The sequence below is a fragment of the Anabrus simplex genome, chromosome 4 (genome assembly GCF_040414725.1).
Source record: "Anabrus simplex isolate iqAnaSimp1 chromosome 4, ASM4041472v1, whole genome shotgun sequence".
NCBI classification, from domain to species: Eukaryota; Metazoa; Arthropoda; class Insecta; order Orthoptera; family Tettigoniidae; genus Anabrus; species Anabrus simplex.
In genome coordinates, this window is record NC_090268.1 from 366,602,263 (window position 1) to 366,623,076 (window position 20,814).

The 20,814-nt window shown below is 39.5% G+C and overlaps 1 protein-coding gene across 1 annotated transcript in view; it reads right to left on the reverse strand.

Annotated features, from left to right (window-relative positions):
• LOC136872005 (uncharacterized) overlaps positions 1 to 20,814 on the reverse strand; it is a 340,785-nt gene that overhangs the window by 302,245 nt on the left and 17,726 nt on the right. The window lies entirely within an intron of this gene.

A 20,814-nucleotide genomic window follows, 5' to 3' on the forward strand; every position in this document is an offset into this window, starting at 1 on the left:
AAGGAGGGGGATGTTGATGTCTATAAAGGTTGGTCATACGGCGGCAACCAGATGATTGTATAGGAGATTGTAAGAAACATTGTAAGGGTGATTGTAGAGGTGATTGTAAAGGAACGAGAAGGAAGATAACTACAACTACAACTACAACTGACGCACTGTACTGGAAGGAAGTGGTACTGATACACGGTACGGGAGTGACACGGCAGCAATGGACTGGACTTCAAACGTTCGTGGAGCGTAGTCGTGTTATGTTTGTGGAGAGTGCTTGCGCATTAAGTATTGCAGCACTTGTGGCGGCCTAGCATTATATGTTGGTGAAAGCTATCTCAGACTTTCCATAAATTTATATGTTGAGGATCGACAGACGTGTGTATATATCTTTACAAGTGTTAAAATATGTGAACACAGTAGTACAAGGTACAGTATCTGTGTGAAGTGATAACTGCCGATTATGAGAATCGGTAAGTCGAATTGATATAGAGACAGTGAAGGGTATTTATCTTCATACATGTACATTGTTCATCGGACTATCTGCAAATGGTAGCTTAGTTCTCACTTTCGTTTTCCCACGATTTTCATTATTATTGTTGTTGTTGTTGTAAATATGGAGTCTTCCAGCAATATTTTATGTGTGTATTATATGTCTAATGTTGTATGTTGATGAGGTGCTCATGCACGGAATTTGTTCAGAATATAGTTAGCTATTTTAGAATCAGTGTTATTGATAAACCTAGGTGCAGTTCCTACCTAATTAGTCGTTTTCAGGAGGTTAGGTAAGGCCTGCAGCAGATGTACCAGTACGCAGCATTATGTACACGCCCTGGGATATAAAGTTTACCATGCTCTTATCTAAATTCGAGGGATCCATTCTGGTGAACTCTGGCGCCCATACTACGGACATTTCGGTTAATTATGCTTATTAATTTTATTAAGATTTTTAGAAATATATTTTTATTCATGATTTTATTTATTATTATCATCAAAAAATAGTTGCACTACATTTCCACCTAACTGAATCCCTCCCTGGCATTTCACACCTTTCAGCAGATGATCCATGTAAACTACGAACAGCAAAGGTGAAAGATTACAGCCTTGTCTAACCCTGTAAGTACCCTGAACCAAGAACTCATTCTACCATCAATTCTCACTGAAGCCCAATTGTCAACATAAATGCCTTTGATTGATTTTTATAATCTACCTTTAATTCCATAGTTCCCCAGTATAGAGAACATCTTTTCCCTCGGTATCCTGTCATATGCTTTCTCTAGATCTACGAAACATAAACACAACTGCCTATTCCTCTCGTAGAATTTTCCAATTACCTGGTGCATACTAAAAATCTGATCCTGACAGCCTCTCTGTTTTTCACCCAACTTCCTCTCAACCACTGATCGCACCCTTCCTTCCAAGATGCCAGTGAATACTTCGCCTGGTATACTAATCAATGAGATACCTCGATAGTTGTTGCAATCCTTCCTGTTCCCTTGCTTATAGATAGGTGCAATTACTGCTTTTGTCCAATCTGAAGGTACCTTATCAACACTCCACACTAATTTTACTACTTTATGAAGCCATTTCATCCCTGCCTTCCCACTATACTTCACCATTTCAGGTCTGATTTCATTTATTCCTGCTGCCTTATGACAATGGAGTTTATTTACCATCCTTTCCACTTCCTGAAGCATAATTTCACCAACATCATTTTCCTCCTCCCCACGAGCTTGGCTGTTCGCAACACCACCAGGAAGATTTCCTTTTACATTGAGAAGATGTTCAAAATATTCCCTCCACCTCTCCAGTGATTCCCTGGGATCTATTATGAGTTCACCTGAATTACTCAAAACACTGTTCATTTCCTTTCTCCGAAAATGTTAAATTTTTATTTGAATTTCAAGGACCCCTTGAAGCCCATCCACGGAGCTCAGGTTAAGAAATCCCTGTTCTTGATCTTGAAACAGTTGTACCAGCGAAAGAATGGAACAGAATAGTGACTCTTTACCAAGGTAGTTAATTACTTTCGTGTTACCCTTTAATATCAAAGATTTACATAAACAGGTTATTAATGAAAGGAATTCATTAATTTATATCAGTTAAGATGTCTTTAAATTAACCGTAATAAAGTAGTGGGGGCGATTATTGCTGACCAAACCATCGCGTATTGACACTAATCAGAGGAAAAAAACGGAAGGAATCCAGACTTCGAAAATTAAGGTATCGGCCGAACGAAGACCAGGGACACAACGTGCGTAAAAATGAAAGCCTCCCTAGGCCTTGCAAGCCTTTTACCGCCGGGATCTAACCGCACTAAAGGATAACTCAAACCTATATATATTATTTTAAATGTAACATGTTATTTACGACCGCATTCCAGGTAGCAGTTTCGAATATATGAGACAAATAAGTGTGGACGTTTGGGGCGGTGAAAGCCATAATATGACCTGCATATGATGAAGGGAGCGTTCTGAAAAATTAAAAATATATACAGTCAGTTTTTCGAAGTTTGAAATATTGAAACTGTTTCTAAGGAAACTTACTAACCTATTATTGCCACAAAATATATTATTGTGTGCAAATAAAACAGTTTTTAGTACAGCGATATACAATATTATATTAACTGAGTGTGATGCATCACCGACATGAATGAGATAGTGATGCTATATATTCTAAAATGTACATAGGAGAGTATTTCACTGGCCGAATCACCAATTCCCTGATTAGAAACAATATAATAAACGAGATAAACTCAGTTACTGGTTTTTACGACCTTACTACTTCGAGTTATATATTCTTAAGTCCTTATAGGAAATAGTAGGATTAGGATTCTGCTCTGAAGTCAGAACCAATTCGAGGTTTTACGGTTTAAAATAATACAAAACACAGGCATTTTAGTGTAATAGACCTCTTACTGTGTAGTCCGCATTCATTTTATATAAGAAGGCAAGTATTCTGTGTTCTGGTAGGGAACAAAGAAGCAAGATTTCACAGGGGCGGTGCGCGTCCGAAAGGATTCCGAAGGAGCCGTCATCGCTATAAAAGCTTCCTGCGTTAGGCCAAGGAAGCAACATCCTCTCATCGTATTTGATGATGTCCTCGGGGTGACAGCCCAGAGGTTGAGTCCTCGAAAACATCAGCAAATAAGTACTGGGTATGGTGCGAGTCCGAGAGTATTTCGGGGGCGACAAAGCGCACCTATTCTTTGCATGGTCGTCACCAATACAAGAATTTGTTGCAATAGTCAGTTAAGCTAGAACTGGATGAATACTCCTCGGTTGAATTTAAGTATAAGACCTGTCAGTTGTGTGCTTATGCCTCCATATTCGGTTCTTTGTTGTTGTTGCGAGACTACGACCGACTTCCGGAAATGACAGAACTCTTAACTTCCAAATGCTCCTCCACGAGGATTGTGGGGGCGATAATATCCATCGACTCTCGGTATAATCTGCATGGGTGAGGGTGGCTAGGAACTTTCACCACCTTCACACTGCAGACAAATATCAGAGTATCTTATTATTAGATAAAATATAGTTTCCTAGTTGAAATTTAACATTGGCGGCTTAAGATATGATTACTTCTGTGAAGTTCCTTCTTGTAGGCTATAAAATAAGAGTTTTGTCTGTACATTGCTCAGAATTAAAAAAAGAATGGTATTTCTGTATCTGTCGTGTTCTCAGTAATATGGAAATGCACTTTTTAATTTTCCGTCATCTCTGTCTGTCTGTCTGTCTGTCTGTCTGTCTGTATGTACGCTCATCAAAAGAAAATGGCTGAAGAGAATTCAATTAAAATCGGTGTGCAAAGTTGCGGGATGAGCCACTACAATCTAGGCTATAAATCATTTTATTTACGCTGAGTGAAATGGTAGTTTAGGGGAAGGTGCCTAAAATGTAATGTTTAAATACCTATGTTATTATTCAGTTTATTAAAATATTATTCACAACGTGTACACGACTTCGTCTAGGATTCTGTGTACAGTGTAGAAATCCGTAGCGAAGCACGGCCACAATAGTTAGTTTTTAACAAATTTTAAAATCTTCTTCAGCTTATCCCTGTTATCTCCGGAGTAGCTGGAACCATCCAGACTCATTTTGGTTTTGGCAGGGATTTTAACACCGGATGCCCTTCCTGACGCCACGTGATTTTTGAGATTAAAATCTCAATTAAGATCGACCTGGATTCGAACCACAGCCTTACGGGCAGTAAGCCAGCAGCTAAACCACTGTGTTAATCACACTCCCCAGATTTATCACTTTTATTATACCTATATATTGAAACCGTACAGTGTCCTGTACAGCTCATTGGAATTATAGGTGCCTTTCTACTTCATTAAAATCACTCCTAAAGGTCGCGTCATTGGTAGCAGTATGGCCGATGGGGATCGAGCGGCGTCCGGCCACAATGGGACCCGCGAAAGAGCGCCTGGGAAACAAAGGGAAGACAGAGCAAGAGCCAAGCCCCCGCGGAAATACCCTCTCAACTTGCAGAGAAAGCTAGAAGAGGACGCGATGCTGGAGTAGTCAGATACGCCCCGAGGTGTGGCTTAGCTTCCCAGAGTTCCAAACTAACATAAGGAACTTCCGGTTTTTATGCACGTGTCACGGGTGCCAACGTCGGATTTTGGCGCGTAAAAATGAGATGATATTTTGATCCAGACATAGGAAAATTATGTGAGACACACCAATGAATAGAGCTGAATTTTCTGCGTTTCCCAGACTAAAAATATGTAATAATTTATTCAGGGGAGGAAATGAGGTCACCAGCTGTCCAGATGTAACATATCGCTAACACATGTGAATACAACAGCGTCACCCAAGCTAAGAGTCGCGCTCAAAAGATGACTCCACCCCCCCCAGGGGACGCTATGAATTAATCAAAGGCGGGAAGCAAATTGCATAAAAACTGCCGATCGTAGGTCCAGCACGCCTTGCTCAAGTGAAAAAGGAGATAGAGGGCCACAAGATGCACTATTTAAATGTCTTCAATTCTTGGTATGAAAGGAGCTCGTGTTCTTAATGAACCGTGAACGTTTACGCCCCCAGGCTTCCAGCGGGGAAAATAATATAGGCCGGGCTGGCCATCGCAGAAGACAGTTCTTTGCGGGTCGTTGAGAAGGGACACTCTGTCCCGCGGTGCTCCAGTTTTACAGTCCGGAACCATTGAACGCTTACTAAGAGTGTTATTGTGTCCATCGCCGCTGTGAAGTACAAAGCCTTTGTGAAGTGTAACGGGAGGCCAAACGAGCCTAGGTGAATTGTCTCTGTGCTGCGTGTCAAACTAGTTAATCCGCGAGCATAATTTACAAACGAGTAGCGGAATACGGCTGGGACGGTGCCGGCTTTAATGAGTCAGTGAAATTCATAATTTGGTATCACCCAAAGTGTTATTCTGAATCAGGGTGCTCGAGTCTCGTGAGCCACCCGGTCCCTGCTGTGAAGGCGCCCACCGTGATTTGAAAGACCGGCTTATTCGTGGTGTAAACTCTGGAAATAGAGGCCGTGTGACGAGTGGAGAAGTGTTACCTATTTTGGATTTTTTGTAAGATTTCAGCTGTGAACGAGTTCCCCAGGATGTCGGACTTGTATGGACCAGGGATGAAGGACTGCACGCCCGCCACCAACCGCGGGGTCATGCAGCACTAAACTCCACCATGGGTCTCCCGTGGAAGGAAAAACAAAGGCCACCAAACAGATGAGTGATGTCCAAATCTAATTTCTTAAGCATGACAAGGTAACGGGGGATAGGATTAGCTTTCCTTTGTAAATATCAAAGTGTTGTAAGATAATGCATGTCCAAATATGGAAATTTTATTGATCTTTATAATGTTGGAGTAAATTCAAGGGAACTAAATTCCCGGACGACTCATTTTTTTCTTAATGATTAGCTTATCGTGAGGGTTATATTTTTAGTAATATGTAGAATGCCCTAGCAAATAAGGGAACAAGGTTAGGAGAATATTTGAGTTCCCCTTAGGGGTGGCTGGAACAATAATGCTGGCGAGCAGGGAAAACCATGTCAAAATGTTGTTAGTTACTGTCCCACATGGCTGTCGTATATGTCGGGGAAACTCATGGGTCAGTCAGACAATGCATGCCTAGCTTACACATATAATCAGTGCATGTACAGCAAGAGAGAAGAAATCCCGACCGGGAGAGGTATATGCTGTGTTATTTAGGTAGGTGTGAGGGACCATGTGCAAGTCTCCCGTGATTTTTGATTAATTGGCCAGAGTGGTTTGGGGTGTTCTTTTAGTCTATAGCCGGGGTGAGACCCAGAGGCAGGAGTCCCTAATATTTGGTCAGATGTATATTGCCTGTGCGAGGAACGAGGAGTATGGAAACAGTGGACTGAGGAGTCATGAGAGCCCCATGCCCAAGGGAAGAAGATACGCGATATGAGACGTAGTGAGAGGGCCGAATGCCCGAGGAATTTACGATGAGATGAGTTAGAAGTGATCGTGCCCACAGTCAGCGTTCAGCGGTAATAATGAGAAGGGAGAGAATAAAAGAGTATTTCATGGGAATTCTTCGATAATATGAATAAACAAATGAAGTGGGCCATGGATATGTGCCCCGGCTGGCCATGGTAATTGAAAGGGGTCTAGAATCTGCAGTGGCTAATGAATGAGTGATGGATGGAGTAGCGAATGACCTTCCCTTTTTTTGTGAGCATTTGCTCCTCGCCCTCCTGACAGAGGGATCCCGCTGTACTATTGTATTAAGACTTGGGGCTCTGGGTCTCCACCGTGCTCTTCTGTTTGGTTTAAATGGCTTAGCGAAGAATACTTATATAATGATATTATCACGCTGATTTTGAAGGTATTTAATAAATGAGTAGGGATCTCCCCCAGATATCCGGTGATATGAGACTGTAGCTAGCCTAGGGATTTCCTGAAATCCACAGTACCTCTCGGTCGGGAGTCGGCCAGTTCGACCCTGGATTATGATGGCGCCCTTGAGCGAGCTGCCCCAAGCTTGCGCCTAGGGCCGGAGACAGTGATAACCATGCTATTTCTTTCTAGGAATGGCTCTTCTTTATGCATGAAGTGTATATATATATATATATATTGAACCCTTTAGGTCCATATTGAGGGATACCTACCTTCCTTACCTATCAGCAAAGTTCATGAGATCTGTCTCTTGGGTCGTTTCGGGTTCTTCGTCACTTGCTGAGGTAAAGGTAGGGTTCATTAATTCTAATCTATCTACTGGAATGAAAGGTCTGTTTAAAAGATTCCTATTTATTCAGGAAAATTCTGAAGTAATTTACTATGTCAACGGGGTCATAGTCAATTGTGTCCACTGGACACCACAATCATTTTTACATAACGTCAGAACACTGGTGTGAGACTTTAACGTAACTGCCTGATGGGCATTCTTACTAGAAACCATTATCTCAATTATTAATCATTTAAGAAAGGAAAGTCTGGAAATCCTTAAATTCGGCTTCCATGTGAGACCACATGTACCATCATAGTGATTCGTTATGGTCCAGCCCTCGTAACACGAACTCTGGACTCTGGGAATAATTAAGGCCGTCCAATCGGTGTGTGCCACACAGTGGTTCTACGGCATGGACCCTTAATTGAATCGATGTGACCTGCGTCTATGTCATGGACCGACATCTACTCTTCTAAGTTACTTTAAAGTCATTGTGGATGATGACTGCAAGGAAATGATGCTACAATGGCATATGGCCCTAATCTAAGTCACAGAGGTTGATGACCCCCTGACCATCCAAGTTTCTAGGCTGAAGGCTAAACACAATTAAGTTACATCGGTTTATGACCAAAGTTCCACTTTACTATCCCCAGCACATTCACTGCTCAATCAATCAAAATTCAATAATTACAACAATAGCAATGCTCACAAACTTAGTGGCAGAAAAATCCATTTCCTTCGGATATGTCCCTTTAATCGTTACTTTACATGTTAACATTCCCCAGAAAACAAACTAAATTTTCCAGAATGCATCTCCAAGTTATTTGCTTGATTTAAGTTATTTCAAATGCGGTTTCACTGAATTTAATAATTAAATAAATTTAAATGATTTAACGAAATATTAACGAACAACAAATTTTATCTCCGCGGACTCTGGTTTCTTCACAAATTTCTACGCAGCTGTGATGTGAGTTCAATATTGCGATGTTTATCTGGCTGGAAAAGAATTTTTACATAATTCATGTCCAGCTACATATATCCCATCTCGTGATATCATGCCTAAAAATCTAATCTAGTCCTAACCGTTATTAACACTTGGATATCCTAATAATCTACGCACAAACCAAACAACTCGCCATATCATTACGATGTCATATCTCGTCATTACCATTATGAATTTTGCACACCCCTCACAGACAAACCGACCGTCACGACCATCGCTCTATATTTTGGACAACCCTAAATTTGGTTACTCTGTTCCTTATACTCAAAGTTCATGGTTTCAAATGTTCATTACGTCCTCAATTACAGTATTTCACAATACTTAGATCATTACCGGCTATGAAATTTCAACTAAATCCAGCATTTTTAACGTATCCCCTGGCCGAGAATTACAGTACAATCTCAAGTCCACTCCTTTCCCGCTATCATAGCTGAGGTCCCTCACCCCATGCTCGCTTGGCAGTTACATAAACCACCCGGTTCGTTCTACCTGACTGACTTCTCAAAATGCTCCCTTTAAACTCTGCCGACATAATTAAACAAATACGATATTCTAACCAACAAAATGCACAGATTTTGCTTCAAGATGCCCACACTAATTATACGCGTCGGCAATTGATACCGCTATGGATTTCTATGAATTTCTTTCCATTCCCAACATTATAAAATATTCCTCGGGCTATCATATCCCGGCTTCAATGACAGGACTCTAACCTGATTCGCACATCTCATCTCAACTCATATAAAACATTCCTCGGGCTTCCGTGTCCCGGCTTCAATGACAGGTCCAACCTGATTCACAAAACTAACCTCTGTTCCCAGCTCCACAATTATCATCGACCAAGAACTGGAATAAAATCCTCACTAGAAATCCCGACGTCTAATATCGCACAATGCATTACTCATGAATAACTTCGCATAAATGATATCGTATTTAATAACTTGATTTTTACGCTAAATGACTGAAACATTCTACTAGATCCTTTTTATTGCCAGTCAGACACAGTTTAAAATGGGCATTAAAAAAGAACGTTTCTCTCCGTGACCAAATTCATCACCCTTGGCTCTCACCCGACAGCGCGCTTCCACTCGATTGAAAATGAGTGACCATGGATTATTATTATTAACGTCAAATTGCAGACAGAAGAATATTACATCGAATGAACATCTTAATTTGACATCACAAAATATAGGCAGTACACTCACACGGATGACGATCTACATTGGACGTGATATCACTTCGGAATCCTGTTCAATAACTTTTTACAACATTATACGGCCCTCGCAAGACTTCAAAATTTTATCCAAGTGGAAAATAAAACAAATGACTCTTCTAGTCGTACTCTCACATTTACAAAACTTAGTAGGGCGACCACTGCGTCGTATATCCCCATTCAAATACACTTTTAGAAATCACGAGACGAGATATAAGAGGTAGTAAGATGGAAAGCCACCTACCTCATGTCGTCACGCCAGTATTCGTCTTAGGGCTCACCTGTGACCCTGGAATTTTATTTAGCCATCTTTACATTCATGGCTGTACATCTCATTATGTTTCTTCAGGTTTCCTGGAATAAAGCATAAAAAAAATACCCTTCACTTGATTGCTTGAACGCACACGATGGACTATAATTATTTCCGCACACGAATTACTTAATCACATTAGAATTTATTCAGTACTTTGACCGTCCTATCTGTTACAATTATTTCACTCAAGAAAACTATCTCGTCATGGAGTCAAGACTTAGCCGCAATGGCTAAAATCTGCAGTTGAACTCAGTCTACTTTCGTTGGTTTGATTTCGCAGAGCAGCTCAACAATTTTTCGTCCGCTTTGTATCACAAATGCCGGAGAAGGAAGCTTCGTCATGGCGTCCCTTCATATTTATAGCAGTTACCCCCTCTCTTCGGATCTCTCCCTTTTGCCGCCAAGAAATTTCCTATAAACTTTCTGACTTACCTAAACTGTAATTTCAAGAGTTTTGAAAGTGACTACATGCTTGCTACATTTCTGGCGGTAGTGTTCATGGACATTTAAAAAATTTACGGGTTCGATTTGTGTGATGATTGACCTCCTTTGATAGGCACTATATTTTTTTTGACTTGGCGTGGTCACGCCATGTACACGCGCTTTGAAATAGTTCATAAAAATGACTTGAGATTCTTCCGCCGTCGACACGTGTGGTTGACGTCACGTACCCCAGAGCGTGGGACCGAAGGTAATCACCCCCTCGTCACGTGTCAAATCCATGCTATCAAGAATCCAACTTTTAATTTAATTGTTACATTATGCATAATGTTCTTAGGGCACAAAGGTCATGGGTTCAATATATATATATATCTGTGTATGTGTAGAATTAATGTGCATATTGTGGCTACTCCGACCACTACTCTTATACCTTCATATCTTCCACATAATATAAATAACATTTGTTTGAGCGCCAGTTGCTTTTTTAAGAAAAACAACAAAATTCGGTAGAGCATACCTCTTATATCAATTATCTCAAGGCGTGAGGTGATAAACTCACATATCTGGCAATATACAGGGATATGGATCAGGACAATATTAAATTACTGTTGCATTTCCACAATTGAGGATTGTACATGGAACTGGAATCACTTATTATAATTAAAAATAAAACTGAGTTTATGACTATAATTTACGTCACAATGAACAATCATTGACCTCTTTTAATTTAACAAAAGAAATATATCGTGAGATTTGCGGTACTAAGAAAAGGAAAATTTAATCTAAACAAAAAAAGCTATTGGCATGAACTTGAAGTGCGATGTGATATCGCCGCTGATTACACTCTTCTTCATGTTATGAATGCATAACATGTCTGATGCTTTAATTACCTGTTGTCTGCATACACCGCTGTTGAACTTGAAATTCTTGGGAAAACCTGTGAGCTGAAGTCGGGAGCCGTCTGTTGTAATCTTCTTATATAACAAGGAGTTGGCCTACATACCATGTACGCGTGTAGGGAGCTCCAATGTAATTACGTCCACTCAATATATTTTAAATAATTGGAAAATATTATTGAAACATCTTGTGAAGTCCATCCTCACAAGAAGATGATGTTTCTTTATCAGCATAGTACCCGTCTCTGCTCGGATACAAGCACCACTTGTAGACTTCCTCGATGATTACCTCTTCAAACACAACTCTTAGCTCTGACCATCACACTAAGACCACTTCTTCCATTTGATACATCTGACTGTTACATATGATCTGCACGATATCAACTGCTTATGAACTGAGTAAGAACAGATATACCTCTCCCCACCGTCGCCTTGACTTTATATAACCTCGCGATGACGACTCATCTCCCCACTCACTGTTCATCCCTTCCACTTCCACATACAGTAGCTGGCGAATACTGACACTTGGTCGCAATCACGTGTCCACGCACTGATGTCATCAGTCATGTGTCGTCTAAGCGTACCCAAGCGGTCCAAGAATGACTATGCCGAATGCGTCACCGGGAAAACTCCTTGCACAGCTAAACATAGCCTCGATTGCAAAATACTATGCCAGCTCATCTAGCCAAAGTTACAAGCCACAGCATGACAATATGAAACCAACAAATCTCACTTACTACAATACAGAATAATTACAAACATATTCACATAACCTATGATGAAATACAATAATATACGTGATACCTAATTATTACAGTCTAAATGATGAGAAACAGAATATATAAAATCTAATGAATCGGGTTAATAATAATAATAATAATAATAATAATAATAATAAATACTGAATAGAATCTGTAACCTAGTTGTACGGTTACAGAACGCCTCCCTCATGAAATAATCGATTAAATGAATCGATTGATTCATGAAATATCTACACAATCACCTGAAATCGAGTACACCATAGATACATGTATAAAAATGCCCTTTACAAATTTGGTACATAGTATCATCCATCTGGATGTTCGTTGTTACACATATAAAACATTTATCAATTATCATTTTCACTTTGATTATACAGTATTCTTTACATACAGATTACATTTCTTTCTCACTTCTGTCGTTTCAAACGTTCATTGAGTGTTCAAAAGTAATTCTTGAAGACATTTCATTATATACACTGTCTCCAAGCACTGGAGTTTATTGCACTGCCGTGCCTCACTTATTATCACAACACACGCTAATTTCACTGAAGTCCTGTTCGCAATGCCAGCTTCATAAAATATGGCGAATTAACATAATAATGAAAATTAATCAACAAACTCACATGATATATTTCTTAAGATTTCTTATATTGTATGTGCCTACGATATTTCCTTCCTTGTCTTCTAATGAATAAGCACATTTCCCAAACCGTTTCACTACGGTGAAGTATCCCTGATATAACAAGAAAAACTTAGAAAATTGACCAGCTTCTGCTGATGACGGGAGTGGCACTCTGAGTAAAACCTTGTCACCAAGCTCAAATTCATCCAATTTAGTCTTACAAAAATTATCATGCACAATCTTACCGTGTTATCCTTCTTAGGTATAATAACAAGTGGATTTAAATTAGGACTACATGATGGTTCAATTATATTATAATCTAGCATAATGTCAATCTGCTCTTCAACAGCGCTAGCGTATTTTAACGGAATGGGATATTTCGGTCCTACAAAAGTTGAGTTATCAATAACATTAAATTTGTGTTCGTAAAGATGTGTTCTACCAGGCCGATCGCTAAAAACATCACTATGTGATATCAATAATTCACACAATTCGTCCTTCTGACTTTCCGCTAAATTACATTTCTCCACTGTCTCATACAATTCATCTCTAGAATCTCTCTGTATAGACACATGGCAGACATCAATATTTTTCCTCATATTAGGAATTTCACAAGATCCTTCCGTACTAGAACACACTTTATTCGCACTAATTTCTGACAAAACATCATATGGTAAACTGACTTCCCTGCTACTCTTTCCCCAAATAAGATTGACATTACACAGATCAAAATTTAATTTAGCCTTGTGATACGTTAACCAGTCGGTACCTAAAATAACGGCATAAACTAAATTAGGCACAACTAAGCATGGTTGGAAAATACATTCTCCACTTATGTTAATGGGGACAGCTATTTGTTTATTCACTCTTTGAGACTTGTTTCCAACAGCTGTTACTATGAACGTATTCCTCACTGGAATTTTCGCTACCTCATACTTCTCTCTCAAAACTTCCTCATACAGCTTGGAATTAACACATGACTTCTCACTACCAGAGTCCAACAAAATCTGAACTTTTCTGCCCCATATCAGCAGTTCAATCGTCGGTGTAACAGTAACACTACTTAAATTATCCTCATTACATAATATAAGATCACTTAACAAATCTTGCCTTATATCTAAATTTAAATTACACTTATAAAATTTATTGTCTACGATTAAGTCGTCACTTAAAATATTTGAATTATTGCTACTTAGGTCACAATCATGTTCACTTACAACTATAGGCTGGTCGACATTGACATGCTTATCTACCTTATACGTGAACTCACCATTTACGGACTGTCTCAGTGACCTGTTTATACAGTCCGTTGCGCGTTTAAAGTACTTGGTTCGGTTACGACTTGTTGGTTACACACCTCAGTCGGCCTCCCCTGTTGCCTATTTCCTCTAGCGTCATTATTATTATTATTATTATTATTATTATGGCCTGTATTCTCCCGCCTCCCAGCTTCTGGTTCATTACCATAATCACGCCTCCCAGTCCTGAAATTTTCCGAACTATTCTGATAATTTCTCTCCCTGTGGAAATTATTATTAGGTCTCTCCTGATATTCTCTTCTGTAGTTACGATTATTCATAGTCCTGTCCTGATTATTAGATTGGTTACCCCTTCCTTCTACATTCCTATTTAGTGTCCTACTATTATTCAAGCTACTACCGAAAGCATCAAAACTTTCCAACAAAATCTCCATTTCCTTAATAGTCTCCACTCTTTGCATACAAACAGCTTCTCTTATTCTATCGGGATAGTGCTTAGCCATAAGTCTAACTATATCAGCCTCAGGTCCAATACATTCTAAATTTCTCCACACCAAAACATGAGCCAAAAAGTATTCAGTCATTCTAACACCCTCGTTAGAATTATACCTGCCAAACATTACTCTCTCTCTCTCTCTACTCTGAACACCTTCACTCCAAAATTTAGCCACGAATTTCTCCTTAAATTCAGTTAGACTAGACATCGAGCTTTTATATACTTGAAACCAAGACTTAGTCTCTCCTACGAAAGCATTAGATAAGATCTCCAATACAGTTTCCCAGCTAATAATATTGTCTCTTAATTGAACAGCAAATTTCTTCTCTACTACTCTCATAAATTCCATCGGGTTAAATTCTTTCCCAGAAAACTTAGGTAAATCATGATCTCTAGTGATTAAACCATTATTTACAATTATTTCACGCACATTTCTACTATCACGCACTTCTTTCTGGAGTACTCTCTGGCAACTCAGAAATTTTTCTTCCAATGTTTCCTCAGCCTTTTCTTCAATTTTTCTTAGCTTCTCCTGTAATTTTTCTTCCGATTCTCTCACCTTCTGTGATAATGATTTTTGTTCACTCTCTAGATCACCTACTTCTCCAAGTTTTCTTTCCACATGTTCTACCCTACTAATACATTTCCTAGTTTCTTGCCCCACTGTATTGGTTATCTTTTCAAACCTTTCTTCTACTAACTCATTGATTTCTCCTTTATTAGACTCGATCTTGGCACTTAATTCATCAATCTTATGCCCTTGTTTGATGCATGTCTCACTAACTTGCTCTATTTCCGTATGGAGATTGCTCCGACCCAATTCCATCTCAGCTCTGATGTCACTACACTCCCTATTTACCTTACTTTCTAAATTATTAATTTGCTTACTTATTTCTAACACCTTATGATCTATCTTATTACTAACATCATCGATCTTCTTATTAATACTAATACCCTGAGCTTCAATTTTCTCACTAATGACCGCTTCAATTTTCTCACTCATAATATTATTTTGAGATTCAATTTTCTCACTAATAACCGTTTCAATTTTCTCACTCATAATATTATTCTGAGATTCAATTTTCTCACTAATAACCGTTTCAATTTTCTCACTCATAATATTATTCTGAGATTCAATTTTCTCACTAATAACCGTTTCAATTTTCTCACTCATAATATTATTCTGAGATTCAATTTTCTCACTAATAATATTATTCTGCTCAGCCATTTTGGACATCAGCAAATTAAATAAACCCAGGTCAATCACCCCTTTACTTTGATCTTGCGTGACAGCGTTTTCCTCAGTTTCTACTATTTTCTGACTTTCAGTAGGTCCCACCTTAGTCACCAACTTCCTATTTATGTTACCACCTTGGATTTCCTTGGACACAATAACCTCAGCCTCATCACCTGACTGCATATTGCTATCCTTGTCCATCTTCGGTTTCCTACTAATTTTTCGCGATCTCAAAGCTATTTCCCCTTGCAATTCCTCTGACATTACCCCTTAAATACAAACTTCAACAAAATGACCTTCCTAACATTACTCGGTGAATTTAACATGTGCGTACTCATTAAAAAAACTGATCCATGTATATTGCCATTCAGAAACACTTTTTCTGAACCTTTCGAGTCCCACGTTGCTGGCGACACGTTGTTGCTACTCCGACCACTACTCTTATACCTTCATATCTTCCACATAATATAAATAACATTTGTTTGAGCGCCAGTTGCTTTTTTAAGAAAAACAACAAAATTCGGTAGAGCATACCTCTTATATCAATTATCTCAAGGCGTGAGGTGATAAACTCACATATCTGGCAATATACAGGGATATGGATCAGGACAATATTAAATTACTGTTGCATTTCCACAATTGAGGATTGTACATGGAACTGGAATCACTTATTATAATTAAAAATAAAACTGAGTTTATGACTATAATTTACGTCACAATGAACAATCATTGACCTCTTTTAATTTAACAAAAGAAATATATCGTGAGATTTGCGGTACTAAGAAAAGGAAAATTTAATCTAAACAAAAAAAGCTATTGGCATGAACTTGAAGTGCGATGTGATATCGCCGCTGATTACACTCTTCTTCATGTTATGAATGCATAACATGTCTGATGCTTTAATTACCTGTTGTCTGCATACACCGCTGTTGAACTTGAAATTCTTGGGAAAACCTGTGAGCTGAAGTCGGGAGCCGTCTGTTGTAATCTTCTTATATAACAAGGAGTTGGCCTACATACCATGTACGCGTGTAGGGAGCTCCAATGTAATTACGTCCACTCAATATATTTTAAATAATTGGAAAATATTATTGAAACATCTTGTGAAGTCCATCCTCACAAGAAGATGATGTTTCTTTATCAGCATAGTACCCGTCTCTGCTCGGATACAAGCACCACTTGTAGACTTCCTCGATGATTACCTCTTCAAACACAACTCTTAGCTCTGACCATCACACTAAGACCACTTCTTCCATTTGATACATCTGACTGTTACATATGATCTGCACGATATCAACTGCTTATGAACTGAGTAAGAACAGATATACCTCTCCCCACCGTCGCCTTGACTTTATATAACCTCGCGATGACGACTCATCTCCCCACTCACTGTTCATCCCTTCCACTTCCACATACAGTAGCTGGCGAATACTGACACTTGGTCGCAATCACGTGTCCACGCACTGATGTCATCAGTCATGTGTCGTCTAAGCGTACCCAAGCGGTCCAAGAATGACTATGCCGAATGCGTCACCGGGAAAACTCCTTGCACAGCTAAACATAGCCTCGATTGCAAAATACTATGCCAGCTCATCTAGCCAAAGTTACAAGCCACAGCATGACAATATGAAACCAACAAATCTCACTTACTACAATACAGAATAATTACAAACATATTCACATAACCTATGATGAAATACAATAATATACGTGATACCTAATTATTACAGTCTAAATGATGAGAAACAGAATATATAAAATCTAATGAATCGGGTTAATAATAATAATAATAATAATAATAATAATAATAATAATAATAATAATAATAATAATAATAATAAATACTGAATAGAATCTGTAACCTAGTTGTACGGTTACAATATATATTTTTTTGAGTTCAAACAGAACCTTTGTTCAGCGTTGACTGGTCTTGGTGACAGATGAGGGAGTCCGGGTTTTAGCTAAATGGTATGTGTGTTTGTTTGTGTATCATGCAAATGTTTCTATTAATATGGTAATTATGTAGCGTAGGCCCCGGTTATTTTCATGCTAAGAACAGGAAGTAATATGTGAGTAGGGACATCATCTCACGGTGTGATCGACAGAATAATAATATAAAAATGTCATGAACGGTATGAACTCATGAGGAAAGATGAACGATAGCAATCGCAAAACCTCAATCACACCGTTATGCAGACGACGCCCATGGGCGATTCATATTTTAAAGTGATCATTATTTTCTTTTCCTCCCATATGTGGAGAGTTCATTGTACAGAGCTGTATCAATTTCTTGAATATGTCATATTTGAATAAATTAGTAATCGTAACCCCTATTTTATGATTCTTGTTATTTGTAGCAGTGCTAAGCAGTATCCAGTAGGCATTTGAACCCAGAGATCCTACTTTCAAATTACATACATAAGGCTCCATCTTAAGTATTTGTTTTTTTTCTTTCTTTCGAACGTACCACTCCCGAAGTGCTCATGCTGCCGGGCAAGCACAGAAAGTAGGAAGGGGAGCGGTTCGAAGCTCGTTAAGCAATTCGACCCGCTCTTCAATCCAGTCTCATCCATAGGTGTTTACCCCGTTACGTGGAGGCATTCTTATGCGTGGGTCATCCATTCGAGGCCCGGAAGGGTGTAATATTTATTTCTATTTCTTGTTTTCCTTTTCAGTTATTTGCTTTACGTCGCACCGGCACAGATAGGTTTTAAGGCGACGATGGGAGAGGAAAGGCCTAGGAATGGGAAGGACGCGGCAGTGACCTTAATTAAGGTACAGTCCCAGCATTTGCCTGGTGTGAAAATGGGAAACCACGGAATATAATCTTCAGGGCTACCGACAGTAGGGTTCGAACACACTATCTCATGGATGAGAGCTCACAGCTGCGTGCCCCTAACCGCTCAGCCAACTCTTGTTTTCCTTACCGTAATAATATTATTATCTTTCTTCTTTCTTAATCCGTTTACCATCTACGCTTTCTTCACCCTCAGACCCAGGGAGGGATCCCACCTCTACCGCCTCAAGGGCAGTGTCCTGAAGCGTGAGACTTTGGGTCTGGGAATATAACTGGGAAGGAGGACCATTACCTATCCCAGGCTGCCTCACCTACTGTGCTGAACAGGGGCCTTGTGGGGGGAATGGGAAGATTGGAAGGGATAGACAAGGAAGAGGGTACCGACGAAAGTGAGTGCAATTCGGCTAGACAAAAGAGTGACTGAATGGGTAGCTATACTTGTAGAAAATAGAACTCAGAGAATTAGAGTAGGCGAATCTTTATCTGACCCTGTAATAATTAAGAGGGGAATTCGTCAACGCAGTATTATTGGACCTTTGTTTTCTTATATATATATAAATGATATGAGTAATGAAGTGGAATCAGGAGGCTTTTTGCAGATGATGTTACTCTGTATAGAGTAATAAATAAGTTACAAGATTGTGAGCAACTGAAAAATGACCTCGATAATGGTGTGAGATAGACAGTAGGCAATGGTATGATGGCAAACGGGGTTAAACGTCAGGTAGTGAGTTTGACAAGTAGGTAAAATCCTCTTAGTTTTAATTACTGCGTTGATGGGGTGAAAGTTCCTTTTGGGGATCATTGTAAGTACCTAGGTGTCAATATAAGGAAAGATCTTCATTGGGGAGATCACATAAATATGATTGTAAATAAATGGTACAGATACCTGCACATGGTTATGAGGGTATTTAGGGGTTTAGTAAGGATGTAAAGGAGACGGTATATACATCTCTGGTAAGACTCCAATTAGAGTATGATTCCAGTATATGGGACCCTCACCAGGATTACTTGATTCAAGAACTGGAAAAAATTCAAAGAAAAGCAGCTCGATTTGTTCTGGGTGATTTGCAACGAAAGAGTAGAGTTACGCAAAGGTTGCATAGTTTGGGCTGGGAAGACTTGGGAGAAAGGAGACGAGCTACTCGACTCAGTGGTATGTTCCGAGCTGTCAGTGGAGAGACGGTATGGAATGACATCAGTAGATGAATAAGTTAGAGTGGTGTCTTTAAAAATAGAAAAGATCACCTTATGAAGATAAAGTTGGATTTCAAGAGGACAAATTGGGATAAATATTCGTTTATGGGCAGGGGAGTCAGGGATTATTTTTTTCAATTTGCTTTACGTCGCACCGACACAGATAGGTCTTATGGCGACAATGGTAGAGGAATGGTCTAGGAGCGGAAGGAAACGGCCGTGGCCTTAATTAAGGTACAGCCCCAGCATTTGCCTGGTGTGAAAATGGGAGAACACCGAAGGCCATCTTCTGGGTTGCCGACAGTGAGGTTCGAACCCACTATCTCCCGGATGCAAGCTCACAGCTGCGAGCCCCTAACCGCACGGCCAACTCCCCGGTAGCTAGGGACTGGAATAACTTACCAAGGGAGATTTTCAATAAATTTCCAATTTCTTCGCAATAATTTAAGAAAATGCTAGGAGAACAACAGATAGGGTATCTGCCACCTGGGTGACTGCTCTACCACCACCACTACCACCACTACCACCACCACCACCACCACCACAACAACAATAACAACAACAACAACAACAACAACAACAACAACAACAACAACAGCACCACTTACTCACGGTGCGTATTCAAGGCCGATGAGTGGTATCATCTTTTAAAATGGCACCGGTTTTTTACATCCAACTAACTACTACTGTTATGGTTTTCGGAGACGCCGAGGTATCGGAGTTTAGTTCCGCAGGAGTTGTTTTACGTGCCAGGAAATCTAGGCTGACGTATTTGAGCATTTTAAAATACCAGGAGTCAGAAGGGCAGCGCCTCAATCGTGTGAGTCACTCAGCCGGGCGAAGTGGTACTCCTTACCTTATAGACGGTCATCGGCCTGCATTAATGGTGAACTGTGAAGAGCTAACAAGAGATTCAACAACGAGTTAAGTAAAAAAAGAATGATACATGTTCTTCCGATGAACACTGTATTAGTCCACAATGTAGAATTTTGTCGACCTTCACAAAACAATGTGGCAAAGAAGTGTTGTGGCTAGATGACATCTGAACGGATACCAGTTTAAAATTTATAATTTTGTCCATATTCCTTTGGAGTACATCATTTATATCCCGTGCACTCTGCCCTGCAAATTATTCTCCTCCTAGCGCAGTCAGTCTCTTTGGGTTTTATAATTGCTTGCGTTAATTAATGCCTACTAATTACTTCTTTGTTGTGGGTCACCTTTGAGTGGAGAATGAAAAAACTTCTTTGGCTTAACCTAGAAGCTCCAAGAACCTGGTTTTGTTAGTGGGACGTAAACAAATAACATGTAACTTCAGTGACGTTCTTTGGTTTTGAATAGAAGAGCTGTTCAGCGACACTAGTCGTATGATTGTTTGTAATAATTAATAGGCTTTTTTCCGTTGCTTAACACGCGTGGGAATGA